General features: G+C 45.4%; 1 protein-coding gene across 5 annotated transcripts in view; it reads left to right on the top strand.

The window, feature by feature from the left end:
• PNCK (pregnancy up-regulated nonubiquitous CaM kinase) overlaps nucleotides 1-7,148 on the top strand; it is a 104,426-nt gene extending 97,278 nt beyond the window's left edge. For 3 of the 5 annotated variants that reach the window (XM_030194068.1, XM_030194069.1, XM_030194072.1), the window contains one exon: nucleotides 5,675-7,148. The gene's annotated coding sequence lies outside the window, so the exon portion shown is untranslated. Of the gene's footprint in view, nucleotides 1-550; nucleotides 843-5,674 lie in introns of those variants that run through there. The other 2 variants (XM_030194070.1, XM_030194071.1) reach the window with 2 other exon arrangements.
• Nucleotides 7,149-17,856: the final 10,708 nt, after the last annotated feature.

The following is a 17,856-nucleotide window of genomic DNA, read 5'->3' as shown; positions in this document are numbered from 1 at the left end:
TCGATTACTCTTAGGTCTGTGGGCAATTAGACCTGGATATTCATGTCTGGACTCTGGCATTGAATAGCCGTGTTTCTCCGGACGTGTGCTAACCACTGGAGCCTATGTGGGAACCGGCTGAATATCGGCTGGGACCTGCAAAAGGGAATCAGTCATTTTCTACCCCCTTCCCGGATTCTGATCCTCCCTCGTGACTCCTCCATGAACAAACCCCCTTCCTAACCCCATCCTCAATAGTAGATCCTCTCCCGATATCCACTCACCTGTAGCCCCTGTCCCCTTCCTGGGCATACCTTAAGCTCCCAGATGGTCTAGCGGGGTAGGCCAGGCAGGAGCGAACCCCACTTGTCTGTCTCTAGTGGCTCCAGCTGTAAAATGGTCACCACAAGCTCTGAACTACTGCAATAAGACCAAAAACAGGAACGCAAAGAGCTCAGAAAATAGGTGGATTGGTAAGCACTCTGCTCACCTTTAGAGACAGGAAATGTGACATTAAGGGATGAAACTTATGAAGATCTTTTTCTCATTGTCTGTTTATTTCTTTGGCCAGGACGAGGAGCAGGGATTGGATATATTTTTTGGTTCTTCCTGCCTGCACTTTCCCTGTTTGTCAGAAACCTTTGAATTGCACATGGAAATGATCCAGTGTGTCTGTGGCATTCTGCGGATTCTGCCTGCAGAATTCAAAATAATATTCTAGATGAGGTCTCACCAATAACCTGTACAAATCCATTAGCACCTGCTGGTTATGCCTCTCCCTGAGCACCTCACATCCCCCACTCTATTTTGCAACCCTGCATGGTGCCAGTCAGGCATTATCCAGAGATGTGACAGGAATTTAGCAGGTTAAAAATTTGGGGGTCACTGCCAGAATAGGTGCTTCCTCCTCTCTGCCCAGATAGCAGAGGTAGAAAAGAAAACAAGTATGTTTTATTTAATACTCTTGAAGGATTGAAATGTGTCTGCTTTGGGAAATGTACATTTTTTTTCTATTTTTGTATTTTGCAAAATACAGAAGAAAATGAATGTGTTTCTCTTGTACCCGTATAGAGTCTGGCTTTCTTGAGGAGTCTTCATTTCGGTTTTTGTCTGTATGTTTTGTTGTGGTTCCCTATTCTGTATCAGGTGAGGGTCTGTCTGCGTTCTGTTTGTATGACTGAGGTGAAGGATTCTCCTAGCACATAGTGTCTGCGTAGGAATCTGTTGCAGTTACCCAGTAGCATGTATATTGGTGCTCTAGGGCCCAGTGTAATATTTATAGCACTGTTTTTTTTCATAGGTGGGTTAGGGCTGTTGTGGTTTGGTAAGTTTCCTATATAGATTCTGAATGTCTTTTGCAGGGTTTTGTGTTATTTTTCAGAGTGTCTGGCCCCATTTAAAAGCAGGCCTTTAGCACCCAAAATAAAAATGCCCAGGACCAATGGTCTCCACATCCTGTAGAGTCACCACACAAACAAAAACCCATCTACTGTAAACAAATTATTTGGCAGTGGAAGGAGCATGGGCTATTCCTGAGGTGATAATTTGACTGTTGTTTGTATGGTGAGTTGTAAGAGGAATAGCTCTATGGTTGGGGGATATGGAGTTTGCAATACAGAACTGGAGGTGCAAGATTTATACTGAGATTCTGGCCAGTCCTGTAGAGAATGCAGACTTCACTCCCACACAGAAGAAATTGTTAAATGATGCTATGAATTATAATGATGATGTCACAGAAAACCTAGCACCCACCTGGGACTTACCCTGCGGCCACCTAGTCTGTCCCTGCGCTGCTCAGGCCCACTACCACTTGTGCACGTTCTCTACTCTGGCCAGTGGTGTAGCTACGTGGGGCCATGGGGGCCTGGGCCCCCGTAGATTTGGCCCTGCATCCCCCTGCCAATGACCCTCTCGACCCCTCCTCCCGCCGCGAACCCTCCCCCGCTGCTGCCGCCTACCTTTGCTGGTGGGGGACCCCAACTCCCGCCAGCCGAGGTCCTCTTCTTCCGGCGCAAGGCTTCGTTCTGTTTCTGTGCAGGACGTACGTGCAGGACGTCAGACTCACAAAAACAGAACAAAGCCTGGCACTGGAAGAAGAGGACCTCAGCTGGCGGGGGTTGGGGTTGGGGTCCCCCGCCAGCAAAGGTAGGCGACAGCGGAGGAGGGTTGGTGGCGGGAGGGGGGTCGAGAGGGTTGTCGGCAGGGGGGGCAAAGGTGGTGGTGGTGGTGGTGGCAGCGCCGGTGGCGGGGGTCAGCAATGGTGTGGGGGGGAGGTCGGTGGCGCCGGGGGGGGGGGGCTAAAATGTGCCCCCTCACCTTGGGCTCTGGACCCTCCTCCCGCCAAAGTCTGGCTACGCCCCTGACTCTGGCATACCCTTCCTCCCATCTGCTGGATTACGCTTGCCTCTGGGCGAGTCTCCCACCCAGTGTTTTCTAAGGACACTGGGGTCACACTTCCAGGTGTCCCACAGTTCCTAGAAAGCACCCACAGACCCAAAACACATACCACCAGGATTCTTAGTATGTATAGAACAAACAGAGCTACTAAATGAATTGATTTACTATCATAACAACTTTGAACAGAGAATGAATAAATAGGGTGTAATTAGCAGACTATTTATTTATTTATTTGTAGCATTTGTATCCCACATTTTCCCACCAATTTGCAGGCTCAATGTGGCTTACATTTGCCGTAATGACGGATGCCATTTCCGGGTAATAGAATTACATATGGTATTGCATTAGTGTGCGGACATACATGTTAAGAAATGTACAATGGAACGTACATGGAACATACAGTGGGGGAAATAAGTATTTGATCCCTTGCTGATTTTGTAAGTTTGCCCACTGACAAAGACATGAGCAGCCCATAATTGAAGGGTAGGTTATTGGTAACAGTGAGAGATAGCACATCACAAATTAAATCCGGAAAATCACATTGTGGAAAGTATATGAATTTATTTGCATTCTGCAGAGGGAAATAAGTATTTGATCCCCCACCAACCAGTAAGAGATCTGGCCCCTACAGACCAGGTAGATGCTCCAAATCAACTTGTTACCTGCATGACAGAGAGCTGTCGGCAATGGTCACCTGTATGAAAGACACCTGTCCACAGACTCAGTGAATCAGTCAGACTCTAACCTCTACAAAATGGCCAAGAGCAAGGAGCTGTCTAAGGATGTCAGGGACAAGATCATACACCTGCACAAGGCTGGAATGGGCTACAAAACCATCAGTAAGACGCTGGGCGAGAAGGAGACAACTGTTGGTGCCATAGTAAGAAAATGGAAGAAGTACAAAATGACTGTCAATCGACAAAGATCTGGGGCTCCACGCAAAATCTCACCTCGTGGGGTATCCTTGATCATGAGGAAGGTTAGAAATCAGCCTACAACTACAAGGGGGGAACTTGTCAATGATCTCAAGGCAGCTGGGACCACTGTCACCACGAAAACCATTGGTAACACATTACGACATAACGGATTGCAATCCTGCAGTGCCCGCAAGGTCCCCCTGCTCCGGAAGGCACATGTGACGGCCCGTCTGAAGTTTGCCAGTGAACACCTGGATGATGCCGAGAGTGATTGGGAGAAGGTGCTGTGGTCAGATGAGACAAAAATTGAGCTCTTTGGCATGAACTCAACTCGCCGTGTTTGGAGGAAGAGAAATGCTGCCTATGACCCAAAGAACACCGTCCCCACTGTCAAGCATGGAGGTGGAAATGTTATGTTTTGGGGGTGTTTCTCTGCTAAGGGCACAGGACTACTTCACCGCATCAATGGGAGAATGGATGGGGTCATGTACCGTACAATTCTGAGTGACAACCTCCTTCCCTCCGCCAGGGCCTTAAAAATGGGTCGTGGCTGGGTCTTCCAGCACGACAATGACCCAAAACATACAGCCAAGGCAACAAAGGAGTGGCTCAGGAAGAAGCACATTAGGGTCATGGAGTGGCCTAGCCAGTCACCAGACCTTAATCCCATTGAAAACTTATGGAGGGAGCTGAAGCTGCGAGTTGCCAAGCGACAGCCCAGAACTCTTAATGATTTAGAGATGATCTGCAAAGAGGAGTGGACCAAAATTCCTCCTGACATGTGTGCAAACCTCATCATCAACTACAGAAGACGTCTGACCGCTGTGCTTGCCAACAAGGGTTTTGCCACCAAGTATTAGGTCTTGTTTGCCAGAGGGATTAAATACTTATTTCCCTCTGCAGAATGCAAATAAATTCATATACTTTCCACAATGTGATTTTCCGGATTTAATTTGTGATGTGCTATCTCTCACTGTTACCAATAACCTACCCTTCAATTATGGGCTGCTCATGTCTTTGTCAGTGGGCAAACTTACAAAATCAGCAAGGGATCAAATACTAAATCAATATTAAACTTACTAAAACACTTATTCACTACCTGAGTAGTACCTGGGGAGTTCAGGAAAACTGCTCACAGTCTTTGAATAGGATCTTAAGATAGAGGTCTGTACCTTCCACACTCCAGATTCACAATCGGAGCCCAAAGCATAAACACTGAGGGGCTTCTGACCAACAGCAGTGCAGATTACTTCTCCTCAGCGTAGGTGGGAAGAAGAAACTGTCACTTCTGTAATGACTTTACAAACAAAGGACAGACACCATCTGCTGGCCAAACAAGGGAAATGCACATCATAAAAAATAGCTGTACAATTTACAAGCAGGAAAATTCCCCGTTTTGCCACAGATGGTTTTACCTGGTATCTGGGTAAGAAACCAGGAGTCCCAGAGTGAAGATGAACCAAATTTTATTCATCAATATATCGACTAGACACAACGTTGTGTTTCGGCCAAAAGGTCACCAATTAGGTATTTCAACTGCCTTTCCCGCGTTTTTCCCCCTTTTTGCTCCAGTACAAAAGGTTTGTTTCCCATATCAGCTGTTTATTCAGTTTCAATGCCAAGACGCTCACGCGAGTGATCTGGCTATCTTTTTAGAACAAAGGTCTGGCTATCTTTTTAGAACAAAGGTCTTTTTCAAGACCTGTGCAAAACAGATTTCAACTTCCAATATTGCCTGAATCAGGATCATTGTGATCAATTTCCATTCCTGCATCTAGACTCCTGATGTAGGCCTTTTGGCTGAAACACAACGTTGTGTCGAGTCGATATATTAATAAAATTTGGTTCATCTTCACTCTGGGACTCCTGGTTTCTTACCCACTGCCCTGTATTATTGAGATTATCCGTGGGTCTTCGCTGAGTTCTCCACGTTTGTGGATTCTCTACTGATTTACCTGGTATCTGAAACAAGCTGGAGGGATAAGGTTTCTTTATGTATAGAAGGCCATGGTGTCTTATATTACTAATTTTAAAATGAGGGTGGGGAAAGGATGTGTGATGTGTGGAAATGTTGCTTTGGCTTCATGGCTTGCCCTCCCCATGCCTAGCTTGTCCCCCTGTTACCACCCCAGCTTTTTCTGTCTAGAGATGCCACTGCCACAGAGGTCAGTCATGGAACTTCCTGATCTTTCCTAAGATTCTGAGCGGGGGGTGGGGGGGAGGAGGGGAGGTGTTTGTTGGAACGGGGGAGGAGACTGATTCCTGTTTTGACCTCCCTTGTCATCCCCATTCCCTCTCCTCTGTTGTCTTTTGTATCTTGGAGATGGAGAGGGTCTCTGACAGTCGCTTCTCCACCCCCCACCCCTTTCTCTCCTTTACAGTCGCTCCTGGGATCCTGAGCCCAGAAGACTCCTCTTTCCGAAGTGCCCGTCTCGTACGCAGACTCCCTGCATGAATCTGTGTCCGCACCTGTGTGCATGCAGTTCCATGGCCTCCTGCAGCTGCCGTGCTTCCCCTGTCCTGCCTGCTGCCTCTTTCCTCTCCTCCATACCCTCCCCCTACCACCACCATCTGCAGATTCTTGTGAGGAGAGGGGCTTCCTCTTCTAAGACCCAGGGAAGCAAGTGAGCAAAGTGATCTCTTTCTGTAGGATGACGTTGGCTGCAGCTTCTCCCCCCCCTCTCCAGAGGGACCTCTCGAGTCCAAAAATCCAGATGAAAAAAGAAGAACCATTTCTTATTCTTACCCTTCATTTGGACTCATGATTTGTATTGATTTCAAGCAGTTCCAAGACAGTCACCACATTTGGGATCTGGAGGAACTTTTCACCGCAGCAGAACTGGCTACAGACTCACACAGTATGTGTTTACCTTCCCCTGGATTACCACATAATAACAGCCCGCTGGACAAGCAGGAGACCTGGAAAATGGACCTCTGGTCTTCTTTCAACCCAACCATCAATGTAATCATAAGAATAGGGTGTATGGGGAAAGGGTTTGCCTGTGGCTTGTTTATGTTTTAACAAGGATGGAGCATGCAAGTGATGTTGCACAGCTGGAAGGCAGTGCTTCTGTCCCCATCATGAAGAGTGAGAGCTGTGAAAGACAGATATATTGTCAGTGCCTGTCAGTGGGTGGGGGGGGGGGGGGGGGGGGGGGGGAGAGGGGAGGTCAGCAGGGCTGTTTGGTCTGTGCCATACAGAAAAGGGGACTCTGGAAAATAAAACTTTTAATATTTGTTAGCTGAACACAACATTAATTTGGCTGCTGACCTTGTTCTTAATTATAAACAGACTTGTACAGCTAAAATTATACCTCAAATCCTATATCTGTTTTTATTTTTATTTCCAGGACTCTGGGGCCTCCTACTTTGCACTGGCTTGGGCCTCTCTGATTCCTCTGAAAGGCCCTGCACATTATATCCTGGTGCTCTGTGACTCGTTAAAAAGGGGGGGGGGGGGTGTCCAGCTGTGTGCCACCTCTGTTCCCTTCTTCCCGACTGATCCATGTGACACCCTGTATGTTCCCTCCCATGCTAACAGTACATTCTTGGTGGTACTTTACCTTCTATCTCAATGCCACAGGAAAGAAGAGAGAGAGATAGGGTCAAAGGGCACTAGATGAGCAGTGAGTGGACAAAGAAAGAGCCTGGTGTAAGATGAGGGTCTTGTAGATCTGGTGGGACCTTCCCCAGTATGACAGTGTAATCCTGCTTCTGCTGTTCCTTGGGGCCTCGAATAACTCCTGCTGCTTTGAATCTGTGGACTATCTGCTGGGACAGTAACAGCAACAAAATAAAAAGGAAATGTAATTTCTGTGCCTGTGATTACAGTCAATAAAAGCCACAATGTGAAAACTCGGGTCACTCCGCAAAGAGCGATTCCTAAGTTCTGTGCAATGAATCCTCTGTCTGTCTGTCTGTCTGTCTGTCTGTCGGTGAGAATACCTCTCTCCATCTTGATCTCTTTCAATCCCTACTTGCTTTCCTCACTCTGGATCAATGAGATTTTATTGTGGAACTCATTAAAATGTGTGTGGCCTGTTAAAACCCTATGGTAAATGTTAACAAGGCCAAGGGCACAGTAAGATTTGTGCTCAAGAGTTGTGGCAAAAGGACTATTGTGGATATTAACACCAAAAAGTTTTACATCAACATTAGCACAGCACAAAATCCCCCAAGTAGACTAGTAAGAGAGTCAGTTTGCAGGAGTATTTCATCCTGCTCCATCCCCCTGGATCAAGGATTGAGGGGCTGCTTGTCCCAACTACTAATAATCATTTCTATAGTGCTACTAGACATACACAGTGCTCTACACATTATATGCAGGAACTTTCTCTGTCCGTAGAGGGCTCACAATCTAAGTTTTTGTACCTGGGGCAATGGAGGGTTGAGTGACTTTCCCAAGGAGCTGCAGTGGAAATTGAGCCCAGGTTGCCAGGATGAAAGCCCACTGAACTAACCATTAGGCTATTCCTCCACAGCTGACCCCCCCCCCCCCCACTCCTGCATAGCTCCTTACAAAGAAATCAAAATTGTGCCACCTGCCCACTCTGCTGCTTTTCCCTACCTCATATAGAGGCCTGATAAAGCCTTATTTGCATATGATGTTCCTCCTTTACATACAAGGGCAATGCTAATTTTACTGATGCCCCGCATGTTAGAGCATCAGCGCCTCCAAGCATGCTACTTTTATCGTGCCCTAAATGGTTTTAACATGCACATTATGCTTTTGTGCTTAGGGCTCTCTGACTGTCTTGTCCAGCTAGGTTTTTTTACAACTCTTCTCTGCTTTTTCTTTCTCTTTCTCTCAGAAAGCTTTACCATGATGACAATTTGTACATGTGTTGCCAAAATAATACATAAAAGGCAAGACTGTGGGATGAGTAATCTTTCTCTAAGTCTCAGACACTAGACAGCTGCGCCAACAAGTGTTCTCAGGGAGGGGAAGGAACCTAGTGTTTGTGTGTGTTTGTACTTGAATGTATAAATTTATAAAGAGAGAGAGAGAGAGTGTGTGTGTGTGTGTGTGTGTGTGTGTGTGTGTGTGTGTGCACGCGCGTGCACACTTTGGAGATGTGTAGAAGTAAAGGAGAAGAGGGGGGGGGGGGACTCGGATAGACTGCATAGAGACACAGGTGGGGGACTCATGCTGGGACTGAGATCTGGTCTGATTAACTATATAAAGAATTTCAGAAGCAAAGGAAATATCAGAACAGTACATGGCTCAGTCTTTGGATACAGATCAGGGTTTCTCATTAGAGACTTTGTGGAGGACAAACAGTATCCAGTACCAGCTTGGTACGGTTACCTGACAGCTCCTGGTCATCGGGAGCAGGCTGACTCAATTCCAGCTTTATCCCAGTAGTCCCTGCATGCTGTCATATGTAGCCTGTCTCCTAAGGGGAAGGCCTGTCAGGCAGGGGACCACGTTTTTGCAGGGCTAAGTTCTACTGGGTGAATTTTCTGATGGGGGATGGGGGGATTTAGCTTCAGGACCCACATAATATTTTGTGTTCCAAAATACAAGTCTGTAGTGGGCACATTTCTTGAAAGCAAAACAAGTGCATTGTAGCTAGTTTTATTGCAGAATGCACAGGTTACAGTTTGAAAAAGAGGGAGACATATAAAAAAGAGTGGGGTCTGCACCAGAACACATACAAGTAGATACTTGTGGAAAGGAAGGGTTGCCAATTGGTTTGTATTTGGCCGTTTCTACTTAGGGGAGAACACTGGCTAGCAGGACAAAAAAAAAAATGGTCAGTGTTTAAGTGCTGGTTTTCTGCAGACCACCAACTTCAAGTGCTGCTCTGTCTTCTATCTCCCTTTCCCACCTACCAGCTGTTGTGGTCTCCTCTCCCCTGCCCAGGACCTGAGGCAGAGCCAGTGGTAATAGAAGGAAATACAGAACCTCATTCAAAGGTTTACAGTGCTACTTGTATCATAAACAATTAAGACAAGATGTAGAAGAGGCAGTGAAAGAAACAGTCAAAAGAAACACCATCTGGAGTGGCAGCTCCAGGAGGTCCAGCAGTAAAGATGCCCACAAACACCAGTATGGCAACCAGGACAAAATTTATTAGCACATCAACCCAATGTGGTGGAGGAGTGGCCTAGTGGTTAGAGCACTGCATAGGTGGCCCAACTGTTTGGGGAGGCTAAAGGGGGTGGGATTAAGGGAGGGGCCAGGGGTGGAGCTTACATCCATAATTGTCTGACAACACAGAAAAAAAATAAGTAAAAATAAAATAGTTACAATTAATAACTTTTATTAAATTTAGATATTAGATAGCCTATATAATAATTCTCACCTCCAACGTTCTGTGCTTGGGACCGTGGCTCCCTGGAGGCGGTGGTCTGCTAGGCAGACACACACTGACGTCAGGACAGCTGATTCCAAGGCAAGGGGAGGAGTAGGGAAACACGCGCAGACGTGACGTCAGACGCACACAGAGGAACTTCCAGAGAAGATGAACAACGCAAAGGGCACAACAGCACTTCGGCTGTCGGGGGTTTGGGTCCCCCGTCAGCACAGGTAGTCCAGAACGGCGCCGCCGTGGCGGTTTTCGCCGGGACGGGGGGGGGGGGTCGAGGGGGCCATAGCGCGGGGGGGGGGGGGGGGGAGAAATTGCCTGCCTAGGGCCCATTTCCTTGCCTTCAGAAACGGGCCTTTTTACTAGTGTATCATATGTCAAAGAGTAAAGTGGTTGTTCAAAGCATATACTAACCACAATCACAACCTTTTTTTTTACATCCACTACTCTAGGCTATTACGATAGTGTACAGAGTGGATTGGATGATATTTTAGCTAAAATGAAGAAAATGTAATGTAGGCATTGATTAGTAATACCGCACTCTTGCTACTCATTATAATTCTAAATGACATAAGAGGAGAACTTGTTTATCTAAAACTCTATAAACTTATACAAAAGGTAATTTGTTTTGTAACAGGTTCTTGTTGTGTCTTGCAAGGCGCAACTGTTAAAAGATGCTTGCTCACTTTGCATATATGAATATTTAAATTTAATACTTAAAGCCATAAATCAAAACATTGTATAGTACCCGTAGCTGAAAATTTGTTACTATAATATTTCAAAAGCTACCACTGAACAAAGATTAATTTATTTTCTACACAGTAAAACTTGTAGGCGAACCCTTTCACATGTAGTGTGATTCACTAAAACTCGTTTGTGAAGTACTGGGAGCAGAGAATGGAAATTCACCTCATCAGCTTTCCAGAAAGCCTTTTCGTCTTGTTTGAATCTTTTTAACTGATTCCTAAATTGTGGAACAATAAAATCCTGCCAGAAAACATTTTCTTTTACATACACATGTAAATAAAAATGTAAAACAGTCATATTTACAGCAATTTGTTCAACCACTGCAATTGTACGTCTGGATTTCTTACCATAGGCGCCCCGTATAAGAAGCTGTGACCGCTTTCCTTGCCTTTTCCGCCGCCGCCCACCCCCCACTGAGCCTGCCCTCAGCTCCCCGACCTTTCCATTCCTGCCATGGCCGCCCGGCGTTTAAACCTTTTTAAGTTGCAGCGACGGCTCACCTCCGCTCCAGCCTTTCCCTTCTCGCTTCTCGCTCAGTGTCCTGCCCTCGCGGAAACAGGAAATACCTCATCAGAGGAAGGCGGGACACTGAGCGAGAAGCGAGAAGGGAAAGGCTGGAGCGGAGGTGAGCCGTCGCTGCAACTTAAAAAGGTTTAAATGCCGGGCGGCCATGGCAGGAATGGAAAGGTCAGGGAGCTGAGGGCGGGCTCAGTGGGGGGTGGGCGGCGGCGGAAAGGGTGAGGAAAGGTCACAGCTTGGCTGGGGAGGCTTAGCCTCCCCAAGCCTCTTATAGAGGGCGCCTATGGAGCACCGGTCTTGCGATCCAGCAGTGGCTGGTTTAAATCTCACTGCTGCTCTTTGTGATCTTGGGCAAGTCACAACCCTCGATTGCCTCAGGTACAAAGTTAGATTTTGAGCCCTCCTGGGACAGAGAAATATCCAGAGTACCTGAATGTAACTCACCTTGAGCTACTACTGAAAAAAAGGTGTGAGCAAAATCTAAATAAATGTAGCTACATTTCAGCATCCACCTGCATCAGGGGTAATAGATCCAAAAAATATTTATAAAATACATTAATAAATAATAACACATAATTAAAATTCTACAAAATACAAAGTAATTATACATATAAACATAAAGCCATACTGGTGAACCAAACAGAAAATGAATCATTGAATATATATAAAATATTGGTGACAATATTGGGACTGAGAGAGAGAGAAGGGAAAACTGAAGTAAGCGCCGAGCCTGCACGCTTTTTACCGCTGCTGCCACCGTAACCCCAATGAGGTAAGTCAAGATGACTTTTAAAATTCGGAGAGAGGGAGCCTGGACCTCAAAGGGAGGGAAGGAAGAAGGGAGGGACGACGACCCTGGAACTCGGAGGGATGACGACCCTGGAACTCGGAGGGAGGGGGGACCCTGGAACTCGGAGGGAGGGAGGGACCCTGTGGAACTCGGAGGGAGGGGAGGCGAGGGGGGACCCTGTGGAACTCAGAAGGAACCCTGTGGAACTCAGAGGGAGGGGGGACCCTGTGGAACTTGGAGGGTGGGAGAGGAGGGGGCCCTGGAACTCAGAGGGAGGGGGACCCTGGAACTCGGAGGGAGGGGGGAGGGAAAGGAGAGAGAGAGGGGAGGGAGGGGGGCCTGGAGGGGGGCTGGAACTTGGAGGGACTGGAACTGGGAGGGAGGGAGGGGGCCTGGAACTCAGAGGGAGGTAGAGGGGGGGATGAGGGAGGGGGGATGGGGGAGAGGGAGGGGACGAGAGGGAGGGGGGATGAGGGGGAGGGGGGACAAGGGGGAGGGGGAATGTACCACCTGTAAAAAAAAAAAATTCAGCATCCCCAATCATTTTGAAAAGTTGGCTCCTATGAACCCAGGAATCTTTTTAGTAAAAAGAAAAAACACTGGTGCCCAAGGAAGTGAGTACTTCTTTCAGTTTTAAGCAAGCCTAGGAGCCCTTTAGTACGGCGGCAAAGAGCAAATGTCTTGTTTGCACTCTCCTAACATGGCCCTGCTAACCTGTGTGGTCTTCTTCATAAGGAAGCTGTTCAATCCTCTTTATCATTTCTGTTTCCCTTCTATGAACCCTTTCTAGTTGCACTATATGCTTTTTAAGATAGGGCAACTAGAACTGTCCACAATGCTCAAGGTGCAGTGACATCAGAGACCCATACCGAGATAATAATTCAAATAATTCCTTACTTTCTGTTTGCTTTTTTGGCAGCTGTAGCACACTGAATTGAAATTATCCACAATCCGCCTGATATTTAAAAGCATTTAACCAGCCGGGAATGACTCCTGGACGGTTAAATGGCACTTAACCGGCTATCCAGCAATATTCAGCGGGAGATAGCTGGTTATCTCACGCTGAATACTGCAGTTAGTGCTTAGTGGATAATTGGTGATATCGTGCAATAGAACCGGCTCCTAATATTTAGTGCATCGCCAGCTACGTTTGGCTGCCAAATTTGGCCACCAAAACAGCAGGTCTATCTTTGGCTGGTTTCAACTTAACTGGCCAGCAATGAATATAGATTTATTTATTTATTTATTTATTAGGATTTATTTACCGCCTTTTTTAAGGAATTCACTCAAGGCGGTGTATAGTAAGAATAAATCAAACATGATCAATAGGCAAGTACAGCAGTAAAAACATTCAAAAACAATACAAAGTATGGCATAGTATACTACTTACAATGTCAACACAATACGTAAAAGAAGAGTTAGAAAGTAAGGCGACTAATTTAAAGAAAGTTGTACACGAGGTCAGAGAGATGGTTAAATATTATGTAATTTTGTCTGGTTAAGTTGAAACTGGCCAAAAAACTCCCAGATATTCAATGCCGGTCAACTGAAACGGCCCAGCATTGACTATCCAGGCTCAACACCGACTGCAGGACTTAGCCCAGCTACTAGAGAATGACGCGGGGATGGGGACCCGCAGTAACCGTGGGGATGGGGACAGGGACAGAGCTTACGGGGACGGGGTGGGGACAGATCCTACAAGGATGGGGACAAACATTGTCCCTGTGTCGTTTTCTACTTTGAAGCCTGTTAATGAACTGGACTGTTATTTATGTTTGAGTGATGCAGACAACAATATTTTGATTTTTTGGAAAAACAAGCAAACATACTGGACTCAACTAGCAAAATTTGCATGGGGGATCCTGTACATCCTGCTACCAGCACATCTTCTAAAAATGCATCTTCTATTGCAGGAAGGACTGTGGAAGACAGGAGAGCTAGACTCAATCCCGAGATTGTTGATGACTTTTTATTCATCCACAGATTAAAAAATCATAACAGTGCTACATAGGGCATATTTCTTCCCTCTAGGGCATACAGAATGGGTTCTATTTTGTACCCCTGGACATTTTAACAGGGTGGATTAGGAATCCGTGGGGTAGTAGAAGTCAGCTATTGTTGGGGTTAGAAAGGTAGAGGGTGGTGGTTATTTAGCTGCTCACTGCTATTATTGTTTTCTATTTGTAATTTATACACAATAGTTGCACAATATATTCCTTTTTATACTTTAATAAAATATAAAATCATAATTGTTCAAGGCTTCTGCAGATGAAGACAGAGCCCATGGGGACGGGGACAGAACCTGCGGCGATGGGGCGGGGACGGAGACAGAACCCACGGGGACGGTGCAGGGACAAACTTTGGAAAAAGAAGCAAACATGCTGGACTCAACTAGCAAAATTTGCATGGGGGATCCTGTACATCCTGCTACCAGCACATTTTCTAAGAAGACATCTTCTATTGCAGGAAGGACTGTGCCATTCTCTACCAGCTACCTCCTGCAGACTGAATATCAGGCCCAGTGTCTCCAAGATCTTTTTCTTGAGTGGCGACTCCTAGCTCAGAACCCATCATTTTGTCCATGTAGTTGGGATTATTGTTCCCTCTGTGCATCCTTTTACACCTTTCCACATTATATTTCATCTGCCACTTACATGCCCAGCCTCCTGGTCTCGCAAGATCCTTCTGCAAATCCTCACAATCTCTGCCCATTTTAATGACTTTGAATCATTTTGTATCATCTGGAAATCTGATCACATCCTGGGTCATTCTTATCTAGCATTATGTCCCAGTACACTAGTGACCCTTTTCCATGTGGGATCTGTGCTGGCATTGGTGTTGTTCAACACCTTCATTAACGATCTGGAAAAGGGAGCAACAAATGAATTGGTTAAATTTGCAGATGACATTAAAATATTCAAAGTAGTTAAAACACAAGCAGACTGTGGGGAACTGCAGAAGGACCTTGTCAGACTGGAGAAGTGGGCGTCAAATGGAAGATTTAATGTGAGCAAGTGCAAAGTGATTCACACAGGGAAAAACAATTCTAAATATACTCATACATTGTTAGGTTCAGTATTAGGTGTCAGTACTCAGGAAAATGATCTTGGGGTCACTGTGGACAATATGTTAAAATCCTCGGTTCAGTGTGCGGCAGTGGTGAAAAAAAGCAAATAGAATGTCATGAATTATTTGGAAAGGAATGCAGAATCAAATGGAGAGCATTATAATGCCTCCAAGTAATCAATGGTATCATAGGATTGTATTGTATTTAGTATATTGCAGGGGAACTGTTCTTTTTCTGTTCCATAGTTAATAGCTTACCCCAGTGGTTCCCAAACCTGGTCCTGGAGCCCCCCCCCCCCCCCCCCAGCCAGTCAGGTTTTCAGGATACCCACAATGAATATTCATGAGAGAGATTTGCATGCAGTGGAGGCAGTTTTACGATCAAATTCTCATTTCTGTTCTAGTCTTGTTGGGATTTCCGTTTGTCAAAGACGTTCGCTGTAAGATAATCCATGATGGCTCTTTTTCTTTTCAAGCTAGCAAATTGTGGAATTCCATACCAGTATAAGTTTGTGTACTTTCTAGTTGCCTACGTTTTCGTAAAGGACTGAAAACGTATGTTTAGCAAGTATTTGAATGAATAACTTTGTAGGGCCTTTCTGATTTTTAATGATGAGTTTTAATTTGTGTAATGAGCTTAGATTCTTTATTGATATTAGCGGGATATAAAAAACCCTGAATAGAATAGGAGCCAGCTTTTCAAAGTTATTGGGGGTTGCAAAACACAACACAAATTATTCTCAGAACACAGAGTGAGGTTCATTCCTGTCACAGTATGCACAAAATTAACTCATTTGGAGAAATTACTCTCAAGAGACACAGGAAATCTTTTACTAAGGCACACTCATGTTTTTGGCGTGCGCTAAAATTGTGGGCACGCTAAATGTTAGAGACGCCAATGCATTCCTATGGGCGTCTCTAATGTTTAGGGCACCCACAATTTTTGTGCGCGCTAAAAACGTGAGCGTGCCTTAGTAAAAGACGCCCACAGTGAAGCAGCTTGCTAAACAGTGGGAGTACATGCCACCCTCTTCACCTACAGAGCTGGCACCTATGGATTGTTTGAAGCTGTTTGGGTCGCCCCATCTGAAAAAAAGAAAAATACAACGGAACTGGAAAAGGTACAGAGAAGGGCAACCACAATGAAGAAGGCAACAGAATAGGGCTCTTAAGCATGGAGAAGAGATGATGGAGAAAGGTTATAATAAAGATTTAAGAGGTCAAGAGTAGAGTGGAACAGATAGAGAACAATTTTTATTATTTCAAATTGTACCAGGATTCAGCATGCCCTTATGAAACGACTTCCTAGGCCAGTTAAAACCAGTTGTTTGCTTCAACCCATTAGACAGGTTTGACAGTGGTTAAGCAAGTAGAAACAAAATGTGCCATCTGTCACTGGTTGGCTGCACCTAGGAGGCAATTTAGATTTTCCAGCAGGTATGTCTACTACAACATTTCAAGTTTGGAATCACAAGGACATTAGATTTCTCAAACATCTTGTCGATGAAGATAGAAAACCTCTCGGTTGCTCAACTTAGAGAGACTTACCACTTACCCCTGACAGACCCTTTTGCTTATTTGCAGATCACACATTACTTACACTCACTTCCTAGATCAGAAGTTTTCAACCTAGTCCTTGGGGCACACCCAGCTGCTCGGGGATTTCAGGATGTGCCCCGAGGACTGGGTTAAAAACTTCTGTCCTAGACATCTTTTAGTGGAGGATCTAGTGGAACAGATTGAGGAGCAATTCTTGTTGGGAGGGGAGAGGGCTAATACAGTGTCTCGGATTTATAAAATCTCTTGGGCTGATCTACCCCCCTTGAATTTTCAAGTTTGGGCTGAGAGGTGGAAGAGAGATTTGGGGACCCAGATCACAAAGGAGTTGCTGCAGGGCCTTTCTTGTAAGCCTCCCAGAAAGCTTATTAACACAGGACATAAAGAGCTGCATTTTAAGTATCTTGGTCGGGCTTAATTTTCCCCCTCTAGAGCATTTAAGATGGGAATAGCACAAAATAATTTTTGGATAAGATGTGGGGAGGGGGGAGCTATGTTAGGACACCTTTTTTCGGTAAGTATTAGGGTACAGCGGTTTTGGGTGGTGGTTCAGGCCTATGTTTTTCATATTTTGAAGGTGCAGCTTGCTCTTGTTTGCTGATTGGTCGATCTCAGAACAGATCACCTCTGCTGCTATCAAACAACTATTGGGTTACCTGTTTCTTTTGGGGGAAAAGATTGACCGCCCTCTTTACTCAGTGGAAGAATATTTTCTATGAGTTGATGATCTTGGAGCACTATAGGGTGGGATGGACAAATCCAACTTGCTGGGGTAAACACCAAGTATGGGCACCAATTTGTTTGGCTATGCCTCATAGAGCTTGCAATTGAGTGTTAAATTGTTCATTTCTTTTGTTGGCCCCTCTGGGGGGGGGAGGAGGGGTAGGTGGCTTCTCGGACCGGATGTCAGGGTTCCCAACGGGTCTAGTATGGGTAGTATGTTCCTAGTGGGTGGATATTTGTTGTACTGTATTTACATTTTACAAACAAAAGTTTATTCTGTTTTCTTGTTCTTAATTCAAAAGTTTTCAACCCAGTCCTCTTGGCATACCCAGCTAGTCAGGGTTAGGTATCCTGAACACCCTGACTGGTTGGGTGTGCCTCAAGAACTGAGTTGAAAACCCCTGGTTTAATTGTTCAGTAAAGAGAATTTAAAAAAAAATCCTCTAAACTGAGGTTTCCTATGACTATTAGCTGTGTTCTGTACTGTTACTATGGTAAAACTTTAAAATAGTCCCTTTAAATGCTAGCCTATGGAATTGTAACACAGAATTTAAATGCTTAAAAACTATTCCCTGACCTTCATTTGCTAAATAAGTAGAGCAACTTAAAATAAGTCACTGAAGTTACCTATTTAACTCTAGGTCTACCTTTCCCCAAGTTTAAAAGCAATTTCCCAGCAAATACTTACCAGTGAAGTTCTCTCCCTCTCTGGAAGTCCTTTCACCTCTTCTAGACTGGATGGGTAACTGGCTTTCCTGGAATGTACCTGTTTGCTAAATTACCTGATGTTTCATGCATTGGTAGGTTTGGCGTGGTGGGTGTTTTTGTTTGGGCCAGGGCTTTGTGAGTT

Source organism: Microcaecilia unicolor, chromosome 2 (assembly GCF_901765095.1).
Source record: "Microcaecilia unicolor chromosome 2, aMicUni1.1, whole genome shotgun sequence".
Lineage (NCBI taxonomy): Eukaryota > Metazoa > Chordata > Amphibia > Gymnophiona > Siphonopidae > Microcaecilia > Microcaecilia unicolor.
The sequence above is the reverse complement of the archived record's forward strand: the minus strand, read 5'-3'. Positions and strand labels throughout refer to the sequence as shown.